Source organism: Notolabrus celidotus, chromosome 8, assembly GCF_009762535.1.
Source record: "Notolabrus celidotus isolate fNotCel1 chromosome 8, fNotCel1.pri, whole genome shotgun sequence".
Taxonomy (NCBI): domain Eukaryota; kingdom Metazoa; phylum Chordata; class Actinopteri; order Labriformes; family Labridae; genus Notolabrus; species Notolabrus celidotus.
Genome location: NC_048279.1, coordinates 8,701,871 through 8,725,535, shown reverse-complemented (window position 1 = coordinate 8,725,535; position 23,665 = coordinate 8,701,871). Strand labels below are relative to the sequence as shown.

The window sequence follows — 23,665 nt, the reverse complement described above, 5'->3', positions numbered from 1 at the left end:
TTTCTAAATAATCTTCAGATACAGTCAAGATTATTAAAATACCTGAAAGTACATTTCCTGAGGCGTGGTGGCCAAGTGGTAAGGCGTTGGTCTCGTAAACCAAAGATCATGGGTTCGACCCCCATCCATGCCTAAATCCTACTCTGGAGTTGTCATGGCCCAATGGGCGACGCTTTCAACTCGCCAAGCATAAAATAAGTGGAGAATGACAGTGGGTTGTGGTTTTGCTTTGAAAACTATTCTACTTCAATACTCTCATCCATCTGACATAACTATAACTTGTATAGAGCCAATACAGATTCAAGGTATCATTTTCATGTGTGCTGTGCTGCTCATGGAAAAAAGTCACCTTCTTTTCTCAAGACCTTTGGTGTGTAAAATGTGCACAACCAACTGAACGCTTTTCTGTTCTGTGTGAAGCCCTGAAGGATACAGTTCCATGTGGAAAGGCAAACAAGATCAGGGTTTACCAAACTATGCTGAACCAAAACTGAACCACTTGGTTGAAACACACCAGGTGTTAGCCCCAATGATAGCTTGGATAGGCTCCAGCCCCCGTGAACCCGAATGGGATAAGTAGTATAGTAAATTGATGTTGCAGTGATCAGCAATCATCATATGACTCTACTCTCTGGAAGCAAAAGGCATCTTCGCAGATAAAAAAAAACAGAAAATATTTTACATTCAAGGCGTGGTGGCCAAGTGGTAAGGCGTTGGTCTCGTAAACCAAAGATCATGGGTTCAACCCCCATCCATGCCTTGATTTCAATCAGTAGAAGATACTGATCACAGTGCGCAAAGCTTTGTTAGTTTGTCAATCTCAGTGCCCATTTGCATAAAGTAGCTGAACAGTAGATGCTGATTAATCAGAACTTACATAAATGCTTCTTCTGAAAGTAGTCAATCAGCAAAGAGTCTAGTCTGGGGCAAATCCTGAAAGCCTTGCTCCTCTTTGCTTAAATTGCTCTTTTACAATGATTCTCTGATAGTTTTTATTGCTTTTAGTGCAATATATTTATCAAAGGAACAACAGCAAGTGAGTAAACATGGGGTGACACTCTCCATCAAGATTTTTGCAGAATCAGTAACACATGGTATATGTGGTGCTCTACACACCTGTGCATGTGTCTGACTGGCAAAGTGTGCCTCTTTTCAAACCCTCCACTTTAAAACGATTTTCTTGTGCCATTTTCTACACATACGCACAAACACACACTCTCTGCAGTGTGTTCCTCTGCCTGGGGAAATCTCTTTTTTTCTGGGGTATTAGAGGAAATCAGTGTGTCTCAGCAGAAACAAGGTGATGCTCAGACATGTTCAGTTATTAGGTAATTAACCCCTGTTGAGACCCCGACGAAGAGGGAGGCAGTGGGTCACTGCTGCCTGATAACAGTTACATACTCCACAGAGGTTTAGGGAACACAGGAGTGTGTGTGTGTGTGTGTGTGTGTGTGTGTGTGTGTGTGTGTGTGTGTGTGTGTGTGTGTGTATTTGAGAGAGACAGTAAGTGAGGGTCACTAAGAGCTATGTTTGAGGTGTGCGTCAAGGTGAGTGTGTTTGTCTGGTTTCTGTTTGTGTGTGTGTTAATGAGTGGTTACTCAGCGTAAGATGGAGCAAGAGTGTGTATGCTTCTTATCTTTTACAAACAACCTCTGCTGAGACCTTGAAAGTGATGTTGGGTGAGCAGATGGTGGAGCCAAATAAAAACTGGTGACAGTTGTTAAAATCTGGTACATACTTAGTGATTTTATGTGTCAAAGTTTGAGGAACAACACTTAATAACAACACTCAGCCATTTTCAGGGCTACATAATGAACTGACATGGTTTTTATTCAAAAGACTGCTCATAACTGATATCTTCAATGTTTGTCCAGACTGAAGAGCATTTCTTATTCAGCTTTGTTTCTATTAAAATATCAATAATACCAAATCACAACAAACGTTATCTCTAGATACTTATATAAACAAAACAGGTCTAGACCGTACTCTGTGATAGTACAGACAGGACTCAGTCTGATCTCATCTTAATCCACCATGAGCAGAGCAATTGCAGCATTTAGCAAGTTACAGGGGCAAGGACAAACTTCCTTTAACAGGCAGAAACCTCCAGCAGGACCAAACTCATGATAGACACACGTCTGCTGAGACTGAGATGGGGTTGGAAAGAAGGAAAGAGGAGAATAAGCGAGCGAGAGAGAGAGAGAGAGAGAGAGAGAGAGAGAGAGAGAGAGAGAGAGAGAGAGAGAGAGAGAGAGAGAGAGAGAGATGATAGTGGTAGTGGTAGTGGTAGTAGTTGTTGCAACCTGAGTCTGGCATGTCCACAACAGAGATCTAGAGGAACCCACGAGACAAGGGAGCTCAGGGACTCCAGAAAGGTCCATGGTTAGTAACTTACAGTTGTATGTTTGAGACAAATAGGTAAGATGTGTGAAAAAATGTAACATTTCAGTTTTGTGTAAAAAAAAATAAAAAAATCTTTATTTGTGAAAATATGCTCAGTGTAATAGTAATTATCATTTTCTAATTCATGCCATTTTTTATTATATATATCAGGTCGGCAACGCGCTGCATGTTGTTCAACAGCAATCACGTCGTCCCTCTGGAGATGGTAAATGTACTTATAATGCTCACTATTGAGATCACATCATCCACTGCATTCAGCTCACTACCCAGGAAGGGGTGTGTTGTCTTAGGACCAACCCTGGTGTGGATAGCAGCACACAGCAGTACCAAAGGAAAGAGGTGTTAACGTCAAGATGACGGGGTGAAAATATGAAATATTGTCTTACACGTAGAACTTTTTTCAGTGACTAAAGTCTGTTTCAGTCAGTGTAATACAAGAGGTTCTTTGTTCTCTGCAAAGGTCAACAAGCTGGAGTCTACAATCATTTTTCATTCTTCTCCACTGTAGCTTTATTTCACACAGCTTTTTTTATGTAATAGCACAGTCGAAGCTCCTGTGGTGCTTTAATAGCAGCTCCACCTCTGATCCCCGTTCATCTGTATGTTGCTGTGTGACATCAGAGGTGTGTGTACAGCAGGAAAAGCACACATGGGAGCCGACCTGATGACCTGCAGTCAAGAAAGTAAACAGCTCTCTGAGCCATTTTAACCTGCTTATTTTAGAGAACCTGTCATACCGACATACCCTGAGGATTCACTCAGGCTGACACATGAACCTGCTCACTTTAAGAGGCTGACATCATCCACTGAACATGCTCCTCATTTCCACATGAGCACAACCAAGCACATAAAACAAAAGTTTAAACTTTATTACATGTTTGTTCCAGGAAATCTAAATATCACGCTGTGCTTTAGTCCTATATGTTCCGTTCATATATTGATTTTATATTGAATCCATCATAGCAGGCTGCAGATGAAAGACAATGTATTATGGGGGTACACATGAAAACCCAAGTTCTTGATATAGATGTCAGAAGTTCTTCCTGTCACTTCCGCCAATGCCATCGCAGTCTCAGCACAGATCTCGTCACAGTCTGTTATTTCCTGATAGCAGACTGTTGCCATAAAGAATGGAGTGTTCAGGAGCTCTAATTTTGAAAACATTTGTGTTCTTCTTTGTTGGAGGTCTTTAGGGTTAAGGATTACAGTCATTGTGATTCTGTCCAAGTGGAGTCCACAGTAAAAACTTTGCATACACAGAACCAAGCAGGTTTTGTTAAGAAACATAATCTAGAAGCCAAATTTTCTTCTCAGAATTTGTTCCCCACTATGTTGCAGGTGAAGAGAAACAAAACAACAAGTGGTCAAAAGTGTGTAGCGTGTGTTTCTGTTGCTGTGTTTTTTTCTGCATACTGTCTCTGCCACTGCATGCTCCATAAGTCATCACAATTTACCAGAGCACGGCTTTTTAATTGACTGGCACATTTTCAAACAGCCTTGCAAAATGAAGATGTTTGGAGTCCCAGTAATGATATAAAATGTACATTAAATCCTGGAGGTGTAGCACAGTGTCACAGGAATGGCTTTAATTGTGGTTTATGTGTCCCAAGCCTCACAGCTGAACTGCAGTGTGTGTGGGCCGAGAGAGCGGTGAAATTATAGTGAGTGATACGAGCAGGGGATAGTATAAAAACCCATCATGTAAGGCTTCTCTTTAATAAGACTGCTGTTTGGGGCCATTTTGTTTATGCATTTCTTCTAACTGGTGTGATGCTCTCATTTTCTTTCTCCTGTATTTTTGTTTCCCTTCAGAAACAGACTTATTACTTTACAGGCTGATGTTGCTTTGATCACAGCCTAATAGGAGAGATTTGTACTGGCATGTATCTAAATGATGATTCCTCATTAAAGTGATGGATCTCAAACAAACTATCAGGCTGTCAGAAAGCTGAATCATCATGAAATAAACCTTCAAATCATGAAGTTTCTTTTCGATTGGAGCATTTTGTATCTCCTGTCAGAATGAAATTTATCAGCTTGTGTTTCAGTCGTTTACAATTATTATCAAGTCATTACTCAAGCAGCGGTGAACAGCAGGGGGGTGTTATTTCCAAAGCCTTGTTACACCAAAAAGGGGCAGAATTAATGTATCTGACTTGTTCTAATTTTGTTAATTTTGGAAATGGTTCCCATTTTTCATAAATATTGGGTTTAAATGACTAATGGCTTCAAAAAGTGCAACATAATCCCTGATGACAAATACACTGGATCAGTTCTTGTCTTTACCACTGACAGACTCAGATCATTTGATTGAGTTTCTGTCGAAACTTTAAGGAAGGATCCCCACAGAAAAGGCCCTTTGTTTGGGAGGAAGACATATTTTTAAACAACCAGAAACAGCCCTCTCCTCAAAAATACCAAACTCTGACAGACACAGGAAATTCACCATTCACAACATGAGGGCTTTTCCTATGAATACCTCTTACCTGAAGACCTTTGGAGGATGATTATTGAGATGTTGAATATGTTTTTAACAGAACCCTGAAGAGTTGAAAAATTAAGCTAAATTGGAAGTACAAAAAATCACAACAAACGTTATCTCAATAAGCTTTTACAAACAGAGCAGGTCTTCACTGTAATCTATGTTATATTATTAACAAAGACCCAACATCAAGACAGGAGATCCAGTCCCATCTTACATATAGGACTCAGTCTGATCTCATCTTAATCCACCATGAGCAGAGCATTTTGCAGCATTTAGCAAGTTACAGTAGCAAGGACAAACTTCCTTTAACAGGCAGACACTTCAAGAAGAACCAGACTCATGTTAGACACACATCTAGCTGGACCAAGATGGAGTTAGAAAGAGGGATAGAGAGAGATGCAGAGAAAGAGAGAGAGATGATAAGTGAGACAGATAGTTGTAGTTGTTGCCGCTGGAGTTTGGCACGTCTGTAGCAGCAGGCTGACTACGGCAGCGATACAGAGGAACCTACGAGACAAGGGAGCTCAGGGACTCCAGAAAGGTCCATGCTCTAACTATAAGCTTATCAAAAATTAACGTTTTAAGCCTACTCTTAAAAGTAGAGAGGGTGTCTCCCTCCCGAACCCTGACTGGTGGATGATTGCAGAGGAGGGGGGCCTGATAACTGAAGGCTCGACCTCCCATACTTTTTTTTGAGACTTTATGTACGATGAGCTGGCCTGCATGCTGGGAGCATAGTGTTCTAGAGGGGTAATATGGCACTGTAAGCTCTTTAGGATATTGTCAGATCATTGAGAGCTTTGTAGTTCAGAAGAAGGATTTAACATGTGTACAGCCTGGAGCATACAACATTTAATGTCTGATTTGCTCATTTCTGTTTGTGCCAAAAACTGTACAAAACATGAACGTAGTCTCAGTGACATCACCCATTGTTTGTGGGTGCTTAGATAACTAATAGGTAGCTGTGATGGAATTCATAAATAAACTGGACACTGGACACAGAAGACTCAGGAGACTCTGACGGCTTACGTTGAGATAGTTTATGTAGAACTTGGCCAAGGAGAAATAACATGACAGTACACAGGCAGGGGAGTGCAGTGCAATGCCAAGTCAGTTCTGCCAGACAAATCCTTAGGCTTGTACCTTTATTCTCCCAAAGACGACAATACAAATTTGGACAATAGGAAACAAAACAATTGGGGAGAAGAGCGGTGCTCTAGTCTGGAGACAGTACGTTGGTCACAACACACAGATAAAGACAGGAACAGGGGGAAAGACCTTGATTACTACACTGACCCTGTCTCGTCTACCCCCAACCCCCCTTACCACAGCTGACATAGGAAGGAAGTTACTCTGCCCCTGACACTAAAGGCTGATTTATACTTCTGCGTCGCCCTACGCAGCAGGGGCTGACGCGGACATGAGCCCATCATACTTGTGCGTCGGTGTGTCTGTGTCGCGCAGCAATTCTCCGCCGAAACGCCTGAGGGCAGTGCGGTCTCTCTGATAGCCGGTCGCCTGCTTCCGGTCCCGCTACGATCTCTGTTTACTTTTCCACATCGATTCAGAGCGTGTTATGTTAATCTACAGCTGATACATGTTGCTGTTTATCATACAGACATGATTACATGAAGAATAGAGAGGAGGAGATGAAATACACGGCCGATGTGTGGCCGATGTCCGGGACCCCGGAAGTGCTGTGAATGCGGGAAAGACAAAGCCGTCGAGCGGACCAATCACAGAGCTTGCGGTCCGCGTCGGCTCTACGCGTAGTTACATTTTGGAGGAGGTGCACGTCAGCTACGTGCGTAGGCCTCTGCGTACGGGAGCTACGCGGACCTATGGCGTAGGTTACGCCGTCGATTCGACGCAGAAGTATAAATCAGCCTTTAGACTGGAAAAATTCAAGAGTTAAACATTCTTGCATACATATATATAAGACTAGGGAAATTCCACAACAGTAGCTATTCACACCTCTTAGTTATCTGAACCCCATGTTATATAAACAAGGCCAAAGTCGCTCTGCTGTACTACAATTACACAAAATTCATTATGGCAACTTAAAGGAATCATGAGTACACCAGAACAAACATGTGCTGCTCTGTACTCTTATCTCACTCACCAATGCTTTATTACAGAAGAGCTTTAACCTTTCCTGAATAAAGGAGCTGTATCAGAGGGTGCCAAAAAGGATTTAAAAAATTAATTTCTAGAGTCAAAGCAGAGGAAAGTTCAGCAATAACATTGTTTGGAAAAACTATGAATTAATCAAATGCTTTCCCCAACCTTTCATTTTATCTCTTCTGTCCATACGGCACTTTTTAAACTATTCAGCCAAAACACAGCATTTGATATTTTGGCTGTTTTATTTAAAATGTGCCTTCTTTTTCACTCAGATGAGGCTGATATGAAGAAGTAAAAAAATGTTTACCACCACCTCACACAAGGTTCAGCTTTCCTTTTCTTCCTCACAACTTCACACGAGTATAAAGTCAGAAAGAGTCAGACACTTAAATAATAACAGCACAGACTCACTCGTGCAGTTACACTCTGCCATATGCACCATGTGGTGTGTTGGTGAAAGCGTCTTTTACAGGTTCAATAAATGAAATAACACAGATGGCAAAACAAGAAAAAATAACTTCCCCATCACACCTCTGCACATGGTGCAGTTTTCAAAGCAGAGCACACAGTTAAAGATCCCCTCATGAATATCACATATATATACATATATTTTGCACTGCAGATCAGCTTTTGTACTTTAGAATAAATAGAGAGAAAGAAGAAGAGGAAGGAACTTTCTCTTCGTGGTGACATCTACCACAGAGGCCAGAAGTATGTTTAAAAGTCATTCTAGCATGTTAATGTAATGGGAATTGGGATTTCTTCATGAAGTAGTGTAATTACATGTATTTTTAAACAAATTGGCCTTGGAAAATATTTTAAAGTGTTAGATAACACTGATGAATACTACACACGTTTTTAATAAAAGTTTGCATGTTTTTTTTTTTTTTTATTGTACAATCAACAGAACCACACGTCTTCATCTTGGGGGACAGCTACATTCGCCGTAGGGAAAAACATGCAAGGGAGACCCACTGGGACCAACCTTGGTCTGGATGCCCGTCTCCGGTGGTTTGGCTGGGGTGGCATGGTTTGGAGGAACTTTCTACCCTTCTTTCTCCAGTGCCTTCGAAGAAGAGCTGTGCCAGATGTCCTGCTGATCCACTGTGGCAGGAATGACCTTGAGGTCATGAAGACAATCAAGCTCGTTGCAGTGATGAAGCAGGACCTTCAAGATCTCCACCAGCAGTTTCCCAGGATGAAGATTGTTTTCTCTGCAATCACCCAGAGAAGCCAGTGGAGGTCTGTTCATCCTAAAAAAAATAGTGTGATGGCTTCATTTGTTTCATCCGTTGGTGGAAGCATTGTGCACCATTTTTTATTTATTTATTGCACATATAAAAGAACAAACAAAACATTGCTGTTCAATAACACGAGCCAAGAGATAACCAGTAAATTCAATAACAAAACTAACCACTAACATGTTATGTGCAGGAGGAGACTGCTGTGTTTGAAAGATCAAATCCTGTAGGGTGGTGCTGAATTTAGTTTTTCAATCAGCTTTTTTTTTTTTTCGGCAGGAAAAAATGTCCAAGATTTATATGCTTTGTTTGATGTGCACCCTTTATTTAATTATTTTTACAGTTTTGTGTTTCTTTTTGCAAAAAAGGGGAGCCATCACACTTTTCAATTCTGTCACATCTCTCTCACCCCCCTCCCCCTCCTTTCTTTCTCCTCCTATCTTCCTCCAAATTCCTGCTTTACCCCAGCCATTCCACCCAGTGGTCTTCCTCACTAATTTCTCCCCAAGGCGAATGTAGCCAAGAGTTGTGTGTGTTACACATTCTTTTTTCTAATTAAAAGGTTTTAAACTTTGCATTCTTGCCTCTGAGTCAATGTAACATGAGAGCTTTTGATATACAGTACGGATTAAGAAACACAGTATATGCTAAATTATGTCAGAGCAAAGTATTTGTCTCTAAATACAAACAATGGCCTAAAAATGACATTCATTTATATTTAAAGCTGTCAAAAGAAACACAAACACCATAATAACATGAGTGCATTTTTCTTGGACTCCTGGGGAAGTTGACAGAAGTCACTTCTAGGCTTGTGTGAGACAAACAGCTAGTAAAATATTTAAACACCAAACCGTCTGAAAATGAGTGTGGAGGACATGTAAGGTGAGTCAAAGTGACAGACACATAAGAGAACAATTTGATTATATTATCAGTTACAATACACTTATGAAACAAGTGTTACTTCCTTGTTAAGGGTACTAAAAACATGTTCAACAATGACTGAAGATATATACTCCAACACTAAGAAGAATAACTGAACAGGGTGGATGGAAAACAGGCCACACAAGATAAGTCCTCCTTGTTGTCAGTGGTTAGTGATGAGGTCTGACTCTCAGAGGAGCTTCTGCAAAAACACAAAGAAATTTAAAAATCATTGAGTTGATTGCATAGCCCTGCAGGATCTGCTTTTGAGACATTTTGCGTCCGTTCAAGTCTGCTTCCCTAACCAAAGTTTGTCTGCTTGACATTCTCTCACGAAGTCGCCTCTCAACTGTGGAAAAAAAGCAGCTTGAAGTTGCACGAGTGAGATACATGCATTGTTTCTGATTCCGTAGCTCCTCCATCTGAGCCAGAGGACTCATGTTGTAAGCTGTGTAAGGTTTGGTATGCTCTCCTTTGCTCTTTTTATTGTCCACTTGGTTGTAGGTTACTGCAGCAAGAATTTGGCTTTTTTGTTTTGTGTTTATTTTGCTTTTTGTTTTGTTGAGACCCCCTTGAAAATAAGATCCTGCTTTTCAAGAGGTTATCCTATAATAAATTCAAATTCAATCACATATTTTTCTCCATGTTAAAGATATCCCTAAAGGATCTGTTCACGCCAAAATAATAACTGAACCATGCATGATTCAATTAAATGTGTATACCTTTAGTTGTTTCCTTATTAAATTGATAGCAGGGAAGTGCAATAGATCCAGGGAAATTAATATGAAAAAATAAAACTAACGATAATTTAAGGTTCTTTAAATTCAATGAAACAACGATTTTGGTTTAAGTATTTAAATAGTACTACAATATATGGATATCAAAAAAGTTAGATTGAGGCTCTGAAAATTAGCACTAAATTAAATGAATCATAAAAAAATATATTTATACCACCGCCCAGTGTGTGACATTGTTGAACCTTGGATTGTGTGTCTGACAGGAAAACAGATCCCCATCCACTTTTCATTGGTTGCGATTTTGTGGTTGTGGCACATATTTTTTGCTGAAATATTTATGTAGTACTATAAAAGATAAATATTAAAAAAGGCAGACTAAGGTTTTCAAAGTTAGCTATAAAATACATTTATAATAATAATAAAAAAACACTGCCCACTGTGTGACGTCATTGAACTGGGGAATGCATGTCTGACACGAAAAAGGAACCCCATCTACTTTCCATTGGTTTTATTTTCATGGTTGGGGCATGTATCTTTTACTGAAAAAAAAATACTGGACAATAGTAGATGTATGAATATTTAAAAAAAGGTAGAATAAGGTTGTAAAGTTAGCTCTAAAATACATTTTTAAAGATAAAAAAAATAAATATCCACCGCCCACCGTGTGACATCGTTGAACCAGGGAATATGTGTGCCTGACACCAAAAGGAACCCCCATTTACTTTCCATTGGTTTTGAATTTGTGGTCGGGGCATGTCATTTCAAGCTGTTTCGTAACAGTGGCACGGAATTCTGTGTTAAAACATTGTGTCTAATTCTCGGATATCTGTGAGACATACTGCCGTGTGCACGCACAGTCTCCCGTCATATTAAAGGAGAGTATGAGAAAATAAAACTGGTCATGAAAGAGGTACATCACGCCGCACTATTTTGTAATACAAACATTTTACCTTGATATCATGCAGTAGACTATGATAGATTTCCTAACACTAGGTGATTGATCTTAGGAAATGTTAACGATAAATTATCGATTAATCATTAAAAATATAGTAAACTTTTTTCATGGAAAAACTATCTTTTATGTACGTGTACACATATTTCTAACCAAACAATTACCTCATCACTGTAACATTTAAACAATATTTCATTTCAGTTTTCATTGTAATTGCATTATAAAGCTTTGACTTGAAAAAATATTTAAAACTCAGTTTATATGTTTTGACAAATGTTATCAAGAGACTAAACATCAAGAGTCATTTCAGCATGGTATTTCAATAAATCATCACTCATTGTAAATTGCGGTAATGAAGAAAGCATATCGGGGATGATTAACATTGTTTCGGTGTTGAACTCCACATGGAATAACAAATATACACATTTTGTTCTTACCTTATATCCTATTCATGTAAACAGTTAAATCCCAACTAACGACTAGTCTAAAGGTAGGAAACACTCAGAAAACATTTCAATTTTAGCACAACTTATTCAACACAGCTTAACACAGTATCATATAATGCAAAACAACATGTGTCGCAGTCTTAGGTGGATGCTTGTTAGCACGATGGAAGTCACTCACAGAAGTCTAGATCTTCGCATTTATTCTCTAAAGAGAGGGCACAGGGCAAGGTCACACTCACACACACACACACACACACAACACACACACACACACACACACACGGGCAGTGGCATGGTCTCTCTCCATGACAGGAGCTGCATACCTTTTTTTTATTTGTATTCCAATACATTTGTTTAACAAAAAAACAATATAGAAATAGTTATTTTCTTCACATTTATATAAAATACCTCTGCAGTACTTTTATAATTCATAAAACGTCAAAATAGCTGTTTAAACATCTAAATGAGAAGCACAGGGCAAGCTCTCACACACACATGCAGGGATTATTTCTTTAACTCTTTGAGGTCTAAGGCATTTTTCTCTACTTTTGAATGTCTGGATTTTTTTTGTGTTACAAGGCATGTATAATCTCATAGAAATGAAGCACACCAATGTAATATACATCTGTTTTGGGGGGGATTCAGAATATCTATTCCCAAATAATGTAAGATAAAGACCTGAAAAGGCTGTACACCATAAATACATTGGAAAAAATAAAATAAAAATTACAATTTTTTGATATATTGTAATGTATTGCAAGGAATTTGTATTTTAGTTTCCTCCTACTGGTTAAAGGTATTGCTTTTTTGTTGTGTAATGCATTCCATTATTTTTATTGGCCAGTTAAGTCATGTGACTTAGCTTGATCACATGATCGAGTCTGTCAGGAGCAAGCGGCAACCTCAGGTCTCAAACGAGGAAGCCCATGCGGAAGTGTTATAAACTGCAATACATCGAGAATCTGCTTGAGGCTGGCTGCAGAAACACTGGAAACCACATAGACATGAATGGGAAAAAGACGATCTTTGCAGCATTAATAAACATGTTTACAGCCTGGTTCAAAAAACGGCTTGGCCCTATGAAGATAATCTGTCTAATGGCACACACTGTACGGAGGGTGATTTTTTTCTAACGTGACGGTTCAGAAGATATTAAGATTTCAAGTTTTTGCTCAAATAAGGACATGACTGCCGTGACTCCCGGTCGGGAACACATCGCTGTTGGCTAGGATGTTCACACTACGTCACACTCTGCCTGGTTGAGTTCCGCATTTCCAATATGGCTGTCGCCGTCGATTGGCTTCCAAACAGCTATCAGAAACAGATGGGTGACGTAACGGATACTACTTCCATATTTTATACAGTCTATGGTCAGGAGAAGCTGAAGCTAACAGCACATGGACAGCAGACAGCTGCAGCCACCTTCTTTCCTCCTTTTGATATGCCTTGGAAAGCTTCTCTTGTAAGTTAATTTGCATTGTCAGTTTATATTGTCACTGAAGTGAATTGTAATATTCGTACACCAAAACTGTTACTTGTATTTACTTGTTTCTGTTTTTGCTCTTTTTGTGTGCTTTCAGTTTTACAACAATGAATATCTACACGAGAATTGATGACAACAGTAAAGGACATTGAACTTTACTTCAGCCTCTGAGTTTTCTCTTTATTCATCTGTAAGCAATCTGTCGATTTGTGTACAGACACACATTGGGGACAGAATATATATGTTGAAAAAAAGATGTAAAACTACAAGGTCAAATACATTTGGCTTTCTAATTGGTTGTTCTATGTCCTGGTTATCAGAGGAAAGTGAAATAAAGCCTCTAGATATTACAGATCAAAGATCCTAGCCATTTATTTGAAAAAAACCCAGACAGAGTTTTGGCTGAATTGTTAGTTTTGTCATTTATGTTCATGTCTGTTTATACGTGTCAGAAATGGTGTCTATAGTGATCCAGAGGGACATTTACAGTCCCTGACCACTATAAAAATTATATGAAGACCATCTAAAGAGCAGGCAGTGTGATTAGTCATAAGATCATACATAAGACAAAAAACTCTAAAAACAAAATCAAATTACTCTCTTTTTTTTATTCAAAACACACAATAAACAATTCAGAACAATACAATAATATGCACACAAAAAACAACAACACAGTCAAAACGGTTTACAGGTTTGTACTTGGGATGGGCAATGATTTTCGAATATTTGTTCACTTTGTAAAAATCGAAAAGTTATTTTGAATACTTTCTCATTTTAAAAGTACAATTTTTCATTGTTTTTACCAGTGCCTGGTTGTAATACGGTATTCCCGCCAGACGGTGGTTATAGAGCGTCTTAAAGCTGTTTGCTAACCGCATTGGCAAACAGAAGAAGAAGAATGCTAGCTGCATTAAATAGCAAAAGAAGAAAACTTTAGCGGAAGTCGCAGCAATTTTCTCTGTTTCTGAATCTCACTACAGTTATGGATAGCTGTCATTTTCCTTCTAGTTGTCATTTTTTCCTCTCTTGGGTTTTGAGTGAAGCTAAAGCTAGATTTTAGCTTCACAGAGCATAAAAACAAAACAAAGAATAGAGCAGGAGAAAGAGTGGGAAAATGTAACAAAAAATGAAATATGACACCCTTTGTAAAAAGCATGCAGTCAATTTGACTGCTATGGTCATTCAAGGTAGTTATACTCAGATTTATTTTGTGTTTTGAAATTTGAATGATAAAACAATGTTAGAATAAATTATACAAAGATTTGGAAAAGTCAGGGTCCTATTGGATCATAGGTTATCTTTAAACAAAGTTATGATGTTGCAAATTTTGAAAGTTTGTTTGTTAAAAGAGTAACTGCAGTGGTAGGGCTCCAAGCCGGCCACCATACGTGCCTCCGCAAAAGAGAATCCTCTTGAGCTGAAGGTGGGCGTCTCTGTACGTCTGTAATCAATGTTCGGTTGTTCAATCATATATAGTTGTTCCAGAAACTTCTTGAAAATTACATTTTATTTAAGAACACAACTAGAACTTAGCGTGAATGTTATAGATTCTTCTGTGAAGATGTGTAAAACAAATACAATATAATATTATTATTATCAAAAATGTACTTTATTCACGAGCTGAACTTCAATTGTATGCTGAGCTAATGCTAGTAAGCTAACTACTTTGTCAGCCAATGTGCTTGTTGACGCGTTTTTACGTCCATATTTCAGTCTGCACAGTAGCAATAATTTTGCAGGATTTTGAAACTTAATATTACATACTTGTTGATCTTTTAATCAATTAAATTTAGCTGTGTGCTTAACATCATGTTTTTCTGTGGTGTGACAACCTCAGATGTCACATTTTCTCCACTTTACACTTACTTTAAGACACATGATGCCATAATCTCTGACATGTATTATCTATCTCTACATCTTCCCTATTTGAGACGGACCTACTGCACAGAAATAATGAGATGTTAGTGAACACAAAAAGCCAGAGCAGAGAAGAGGGTGCAGACAGATGAAAACAAAAAATAATGACAGTCTGTGGTTGAGGGTGGATAAAGTACATTTTTGTCTGACCCTATTTGTGTCCCTGTGTGTATGCAGAGAACGAATCATCTGTGCTTTGTGATGTAAACCTCTATATAGTCTATTTATCCATATTCAAGAAATAATCATAATATGAATGTGAGATACATTTTGATTTCAGTCAGTCGCAGAATAACAAACTGAGGCAGCTTCAAAGTAAAGTTTGACCATTGTTAAGTGTTGATTAGCAGACATGATTTGCAGAAGAAATTTTCTGCGAACAGTTGATTTAAAATCTGTGGATGGAGAAGCATTAGACTCATTCAATCACTTCTCATCGCTGCAGTCCTTCGTCACAGTCCTCAAGACGCTCTGGACAGCTTAACCATAAATTAGATCTTCTTAACACGTCAGTCCTCAAGATGCCATCATAAGCATTAGTCAGACACTCATCCTACAATCAAAGACCTCTAAGCAGAAATATCTGTGTGTGCGCGCGCAGAGATACACAGAAAGGGAGAGAGGGGAGGCTGAATTCCAGACACTTTTCAGGCAGACTCATACCCCCTTCAGACTGGAGGGAAATGCATCTACGTACGTACGAACCTTCATATGTAAATGTAACTCTTTTGGTAGTTTGGTAGGTATTAAGAATATAAATGAATAACTTTAAGGTGGTCAAATCTGGTGACATCACCTTTGCAACACCAGGATTGTAGTTTGCTGAAAATGAAGAGATTCATAAAAGAGGGGATTCGAAGACACCAGCCTGAGATGAAGAGAGTTTTTGAGCTGTAAATCATGATAAAAGTTGTGAAGGAAATTGAAATATCAAGTAGCAGAGGAAGAGTAAAAATGATTTTCCCATTCAGTTGTTCATGTTGCTTGGTGTTACTTTATAAACATAGAGAAGCTAACCTATCAATACAGCTTATTTTCATTTGAAGTGAGCTGGACACACGATAAAAATACAGATACCCCATACCGCAGTAGTTCTGTACTGCTAGTATTGTGTACATGTATGTAGACTGAGTGATATTAGTGGTGATGGGCAAATGAAGCTTTGCGAACCACTAGTTGTATTTTTTGACTCCTCTAGATGGAGCTCTTGGTTTAAAAATAAAGGCTCACTGAATGGCAATTCAGTGTGCTTCAATCCTTTGTTGAACAGAGAGCGCCCTCTTGAGGAGTCAAGAAATACAACTAGTGGTTTGCGTAGCTTCATTTGCCCATCACTACAAATCACTGCTGACTAACTTGCAGCGAATCCTTCCCTCCTCAAAGCCACTTCCCACTTCTTCCTCGTGTCTTTGTCTTTGGGAAACCTTCAAAATGAAAATGGGAGATTTGAGAGAGTCAACACAAAACATTTTAAAAAGGAGGTCAAGCTTATTTTCTTCCTACTTCTTCCCATTTCCTTCCTTCAAATATCTTAGATGTTCTGTTGTCTGTGTTTTTTTTGTCTGAGACATGAGAGGGATCTTCCTTTTGTTGGAGTAAAATAATTACATGTGAATAATACAGCATGTGTCACCTGTGTAAAATCTGCTGGCCAATGTTATACCAGCAATATTTGCAGGTGAACACCAGCTGTAAACATAGCCTAGCTAACGTTAGCTGGCTACGATTTTGCTGGTGGACATTAAATACAGTACAATAATATTCTATTAACAAAATACAACCAATAATAATGTTCAATCATACCTGTGAAAAGTAATTCCCCGGGCCCTGTTCTCAATAGTCCGCCGATTTGCACAGGAATACGCCGCACAGTGCTCTGGCATCTTGATGTCTCTGCTGCTTTAGTTTATGTTTACAGGTAGGATGACCGGACCAAGATGGCAGCCGTATTTCTTGCACCCCAGCAGTCAATGCAGCTGCTACTCTTTATTATGTCTATGGTTATGCTACTGTCTAAACAATCCAGTGACATCTGCATGCACGTTTCGTGTGTATGTATCATTTGCATAATCTCAATCTTTATTTGCACATGATAATTTTTGGATAAATGTTTGTATTTTGAACTTTAATGCTATGTTAATTGCCATGCTGTTTGTAAGCTAACAAAAGTACATAAAGACAGCTATAAATAAACAAGTGAATACATGGATGATTACAAGTCAAAAAAACAAAATTGCATTCATGTCTTTTAGGGTTAAAAATGTATTAAATAACATGCTAAGGACAGATTTAATTTATGTATGTTTATTGTATGTATTTACACTGTGTGCATGTCAACATGTTAAGCATTGATCTTTTGCATGTTTTATAGTGTCACACTTTTCTGCTGCATTAATAAACCTGTGGTCAAACAGACGTCTTCAGGCTCCTGATGTCAGGAAAAAGTTTAGCCGTCTGTCAAGATATATACAGCACATGTATGGAGGACAGAACAGATGGTAATGCATTTATAGTTTTATGCCTCTGAGTATGTGATGAGTTCAGATGAGAACAGGTGTAAATGGTTATAAATCACGAGGAGTTCTTTAAAATGCATGTGAGTCAAGTCCACAGACAATAAGGTGAACGGCTGTGACTCAAACTGGCAAGCATAGATCTAAATCTAGAGCCTCACAATTTCAGTTAATAGCGTCATTTTTTAGAGTGCTTAACTCATAAAGGTGAGTTAAGTGAAGGTCTAAAAGTAGGAAATGATGATCATCCTTCACTGTAAGTCATTGGGACTAGTTTGCAGAGAAACAACAGCATCAGGAGGGGAATGACAGTTCAGAGCTCTGCAGACAGGGATTTGAGTTGCATTTGTGTTTCGTGATAAACAAATATGCTGAGATTTTACTCGACTCATCACAACCTAAATCCTAACAAAGCTGTCTGTCACCAGCTCAGCCCAAACCAAGGGCGAGCCATGTGAGCTCTCTCTCTGCAGACACAACAGTCTGAACTCTCAGAGCTTCAGTCTGAAAGACATTAGAAAGATTAACATCCACTCTGTGTGCTATATGATGCAGAAGCATGCCTAAAAAATTCATGACGGTGGTGTGAAATGGCCTTGCCAAATCATTATTTCTGTTTAAAGGGGATAGAAAATCTAATCCATTAAACTGGTATTCATAATTCAGCTGCTGTGGAAAGTGACAGACGTTATCATTTCAGTGTTGACAAGCTTTCATTGTTCTTTCATGCGTTTTAAGTTCGTAATAACGGCCATAAATACTGTGACGGATATAAATATAATGCACAATAACAGGCAGTAAAACCAGAGGATTCGACACGGACTTTAATTTAAGCTAATTTAGACCTCATCTTAAACGGTGAAGGGAATCAAATGAGAAATCTGATTTTCTAATTAAGACCTCCATCATGTGTAGTGGAGATAACTACATGTGATTTCAGAAGTGATATGATAAAAGAGGGCCTTAAATTGGACAATGGCTGTCATTGAAATTCAGACAAGCTTCATATTTAAGTCCTATTATATATTCAAATATGTCCCCAATGAGATTCACGGCCAGCACTGAGCAGGTACAGAGACTTGGCGAGACTTGGCGCTGAAGTAGATAACTGTGTTTCCAACCTGCCTCGGCTGTCTGCATGGAGTGAAGTGGAGTGTGGTTTAAGAGTTAGACGGGTCTTTCGCCTCAGCAGGAGTACCCAAATGATACATCCACCACAACCACTGCTATTACCAAAGCTACACCTTTGTTTTCACTTCCAGGTCTGCAGAAAGGAAACATACATCATTTGATAGTTGTGAGAATACAGGATATCAGCTTATCAGCTCCCAAAGCCACAATCATCTATTATCAAGACCAACAGTTATAGGAAGTTTTCCCTAAAATACAGCCCTCTTTTTTAACTGTAATATTTTCTTTCAAGGTCTGGCATGGCATCCACCCTGTCTTCTGCTTAAATCATTCTGTCCAAAAACTCCTCAGTGGTTTAACCTTTCAGCCTCTCTTCTTTAAAGTGCAGCTTAAGGTGTACTATCTGGACTTAACCTATCTGTAATTTCAGCCCGCTACTCCCCCAAACCTTTGGCTAATCTTTACGATGACTCAGCACTCTTTCATCCTATTGGCAGCATCTTACTGTAAACTTCAACTTCCTTCCGAGAGTTTGTTCGGAGAGAAAAAAGAGCTGAATGAATCAGTCAGCAGATCTATCAGAGGGTGTTTCCTATGTTTCAGTCAAAGCATTGAGACTATAACAACTCATTGGCCATGTTGTGTCAACACAATTACAGGGTCTACATGATGCCTATCTTTGTTAATGTTAATCTTCTGTAGGTGTAAGAAGTGCGGTCAGTGCATAATCTTGCAGCTGACCCTGGGATATCTATTGTGTTTATGCATTCTGAAACTGAGCTGCCCACTGATTGTTGCAAAAATAGTTTTACATATTGAGCTGCAGTCTGCCTCCACAGTTCTTAACAGCTTGACCTCTGCTGCTCCGTAATTGGTCGTTTTCTGACTCTTCAAATCTGACTGAGCGTGCATGATAGGTCCATTGCATTATTTGAAAGACACGGTGCCTTCTTAGCCAGATAATGGTTTAGAAGATAATGATCTTTTAACAGTTTTTATTGAGTTTTACATTAACCCTAGGGGTCTAGAGTATAGTTGGCCGTCTTTGACTAATTTTTACCTTTATATTTCCACTTAGCAACTGTTTTCCTTGCCTTGTTTGGTGTCATTTTTTTCAGCACAACCCCACGTGACTATGCAGTTATTTTTTCATTTTGACATAAAGTATTAACACACTAGACCTAAAATCACACAAAAAATATAAATCCAAAAAGAAAAAAGTTAGATTTTTAACTGTGAAAACCAGAAACATGTTTACTGAACAATTTTTTAAAACATAGAATGCAAATATAACTTTTAAACTTCAAAGAAATATGTAGAAATTTAGTAAACAACAAATCTATTTACAACTATTGACATTGAATGCAGGCAATTCCTCAGGCGTTTTTTCTACAACTATTTACAAATCCATCAGGTGTCACAATGTGCACTCAAATTATTTGTGCCACTTCAAAAAACAGATCCTGTCCACTACAAGACAGAGGGGCACATTACAGGCCTGACATTTCCAGGGTGTGTCACAGCTCCTGTTGTCCACCTGGATGCAGCGTGTGCACCTCAACCTGCCTTTGCTGGCTTTTTGGCCAGCATCTGTGGCTGTGGCAATGGGCACAGTCAAGTGATCAGCTCTCCTGCTCTGAGAACACTTGCCTTGTCAATGCGACAAAGCTGACACATAAGCTCCACCAGGAAGTCTCTGTGTGCCATGGACTGCAACTGCTTGACTCTGCTCATCTCACGATGTAAGATGTAGGCGTTTTTTGTTGCAATGTCCAGGAGATGCATCAACACAGTCCTGTACCAGTGAGCAGTTTTTCTGTGGGTGGAGTAGTATTGAATGAGCTGGTCTGACAGGTCAACCCCACCCATGTGCTTGTTGTAGGCCACAATTGGAGTGGGACAGGGAATGTCTCTTACAGTCCAGCATCCATCTCCACTCTTCTCCCTTTTCTGCACTGTCTCACATAAAAATGCAGGATGGATGGTGGAGCACACAGAAACGTCCCTCGTGTCCATCCACTTTACTGAGACAAGTGGGCCCTGTCTAATCCATCTCACTGATCCTCTTCTGCATTTTTTGTGAGAGCATTTTCCCTCCCTCTGGGGCATCCCTTTCTGTTCTCCCTGTAGGTGCCACATGCTCCAAACTTCATGCTGGACAGGTCCATGAACAGTTTGGGACTGGTGTAGAAGTTGTCCATGTAGATATGGTACCCAGTGCCAAGATAGGATGGCTGAATGAGGTTCATGACCTTACCATAAGACAGCCCATGATCACTTGCAGAGACTGTCTTGCCAGTGTAAATCTGGAAACTGACAGTGTAGTCACTGCTTGACTCAACCAACACAAAAAGTTTTATACCCCATTTTGTGGGCTTGTCCTTCATGTATTGGGTCATGCCCGTTTTTGCTTTGGTGGCCACCATCCTCTCATCCACTGCCAGCTCCCTACTTGGATGATAATACGCCTGGCAGGCACTGATGATTTCATCATAAAGAGGCCTGACCCTAAACAGTTTATCACGCACTTGTGTTCCCTTCTTTTTATCATTCTGTTCATCCTCCTCAGGATTACTGATGTTTCAAAATATTGACCGGTACCTGTCTCTTGTCATCACTTTGGCTGGCAAGGGCACAGACAAAGCGTGATTATTTTTTTAAGACATACATATCAGGAGAACAAAACATTTGTGGAGATCTTCATTGTCAATGGACATTTTTCTAACCAGGCTGTAAATATGTTTATTTTTGCTGCAAAGATCGTCATATTTGAATTGGTGTGTATGTGGTTTCCGGTGTTTCTGCAGCCAGCCTCAAGCAGATGCTCGATGAATTGCAGTTTATAACACTTGTAGTCAATCTAAGATTGCAAAAATGCCAGACATATGTTGTGATGAGGTCATCATTTTTTTCAACATTAAACATATAATTGAAGAAGTAAGCAAAAGGAGAAGCAAGACAAAGCATTATTAAAAAGTAAATGAAAATAATAAATAAACACAAAAATTTGAAATAAAAAAAAATTAAATACATTTTGTGTCATCCCTCCTTCTACTCTGCTATTATTCATCTCTATTCAGTGGGACTTATAAGCTGTCATAATATTCTAAAAAGGGGGTCCAAATCTTACTAAAATTGTGCAAAGAGACTTTCAAGCTGATTTTTCAAGTTTAAGACAATGCATGGTGTCTCTATTCCATCTAGTGAAGCTGAGAGGTGGTCGTGCTTCTCAGGAAAGAAGTATGAGACGCCTGGCTATTAAGGAGGTGAATGCTATTACTACATGAGCGTTTCCTTTAAGTAAAGGGATCTCCCGGCTATATCCAAATAAGGTACACAAGGGATTGGGAGTGATGTCTATTTAAAACATCTTAGTATATGCACTGAAAAATGCTGGACCAAAATGTATGAAGTCTCGGACAGGACCAGAACATGTGCATATGGTCTGCAGGTTGGCCTCAACAATGAGGACTTGGTTTAAAAGATAATGTTGTCCAATGTTGCTGCTTTCAAGACCACAAAATATCCAGAAAATGTTCAAACACAAATGTACTCAAACCCAAAAGCATAATAACATGTTCCGATTCATTAAAGCCTTTGATTTAGAAACACACAGCTGTGTTGATGTTAATCTGGATTATGTATTTAACTTCATATTTTTCTAATATCAGTGCTCTAAGATTGAAAAATATGTCCATGTGCTGACAGCCGACTGTCCGTGTCTATGATTGGTCATATGTTGCCATCTCAGCCCAGTTCATGTGAACTCAGGGTAACTCCAGATTATCTCATGTTCATAACCAGCTTTGTGTGACGGATTAGTCTGATCTCCTTTGTTAAGTTCAGTGAAGCCAGATCAGTAAAAGATATTTGGGATATGTTGAGCTCGCTTCGTGGTATATCCCTCAGGTGTCCCACTTTGGTCTGCAGTTCATTTAATTTGGTTGAGTTTTGGCCCTTGAGCCATGTCACTACCAGCAGAAAACAGCACTGACAATGCCAGATGTAGTAAAAAAAATAGAAAATTGGGACCAGATGTCATCATCAGGGCGTGGTGGCCAAGTGGTAAGGCGTTGGTCTCGTAAACCAAAGATCATGGGTTCAATCCCCATCCATGCCTTTAAATGCATCGTGATCACTCTTTAAACAAGTTTACATTGTCCAGACCCTTTAATAGAAAATGTAAATCCAGTATCAGTAAATCATTGTGGAAGAGTAGAGCAAAAGTATCAAACAACATCTTGTTGAAACTATAGCACTACAGTCCCTAAAGGTTTTGAAAGGCATTGGGCCTCATTCACTAATAAATGCCTAGAAATGTTCTTACTCTGCGCATAAAATAAGTGCTTACACAAAATCACCGTCGGATTCATGACACGTGCGTACCAGCCAATTTTGTTCTCACCACAAAAAAAAAGGCCAATGAGATTAACCTAACTATATGCTTCATGAGAGATGTAGTGACCAAGTGGCAAGGTGTTGATCTAGCAACTCAAAGTTCATGGGTTCAAACCCAATGTATGACTTAAGATACTTCATCTTGACTTTTACATTAAGGCTTTTTCCCTGTAGACCACTTACCTGGTGACGGCTGGGAAAAACTTTTCTGGGGCGTAGCTGTGATGTGGACCAACTACCAAGGCACTTCATAGCTCAGCAAAAAGAGTGAGATAAAGTGTTGTTGTTGCCCGCTTTGGTGCTAACGCTTTGAAACATGGAAAGCATTAAGGGCATTACTCACACCTCATCCAATTAGCTAATTACAATCAAGAAATCACCAAAGTAAGAGTAATCTCACTTATCCCTCATTGTTGATAAAAAGATTTAACTGGTGTTGGCAGACTTATCAAGAATGAAAAAAGTCTCCTGCTATTTACTTTACCAGCTGCAAACAAGCAACATGGTGGCCAAGTGGTAAGACATTGACCATTGAAATCCAAAATGATTGGATCAGTCTCCACCCATGCCTTTACAGCTGGTAACACAATCTCTTACTTCATCAGTACAGACAGATCCAGTCAGCACTTTGTGGTGCCATCCTGAATAGCTGCCATTACTGTGCTGGCAACTCAGCGTACTATACCAGCAGTTCGTAGTGATTTGGCAAAAACTCAGTAAGTAGTATGTGAACAAGAGCAAAACCTGCAGAATGCCAAAACTACACGAATGTCGTACTGATTCAGGAAAATTTCTCATTATGCGTCAGCCTCCCTTGAAGAACTGTTTCCCACAATGCACAGCTCTTGTTCTGCTTCTTTTTTTTCCGTATATGCCGACGGGCATTCAGTTTTTTAAGGACTTTAAGGAAATTA

General features: G+C 39.2%; 1 long non-coding RNA gene and 3 other non-coding genes across 4 annotated transcripts; all 4 read left to right on the top strand.

Moving 5' to 3' along the window:
• Nucleotides 1–61: 61 nt before the first annotated feature.
• On the top strand, nt 62–133 carry trnat-cgu. Its single transcript has one exon. It is a non-coding gene; the product is annotated as a tRNA-Thr (tRNA).
• A 555-nt stretch (nt 134–688) lies between these two features.
• trnat-cgu lies at nt 689–760 on the top strand. Its single transcript has one exon. It is a non-coding gene; the product is annotated as a tRNA-Thr (tRNA).
• An 11,830-nt stretch (nt 761–12,590) lies between these two features.
• Nucleotides 12,591–12,950, top strand: LOC117817999. The gene is made up of 2 exons (XR_004632283.1): nt 12,591–12,771; nt 12,890–12,950. It is a non-coding gene; the product is annotated as an uncharacterized LOC117817999 (long non-coding RNA).
• Nucleotides 12,951–22,401: 9,451 nt separating this feature from the next.
• On the top strand, nt 22,402–22,473 carry trnat-cgu. The gene has a single exon. It is a non-coding gene; the product is annotated as a tRNA-Thr (tRNA).
• Nucleotides 22,474–23,665: the final 1,192 nt, after the last annotated feature.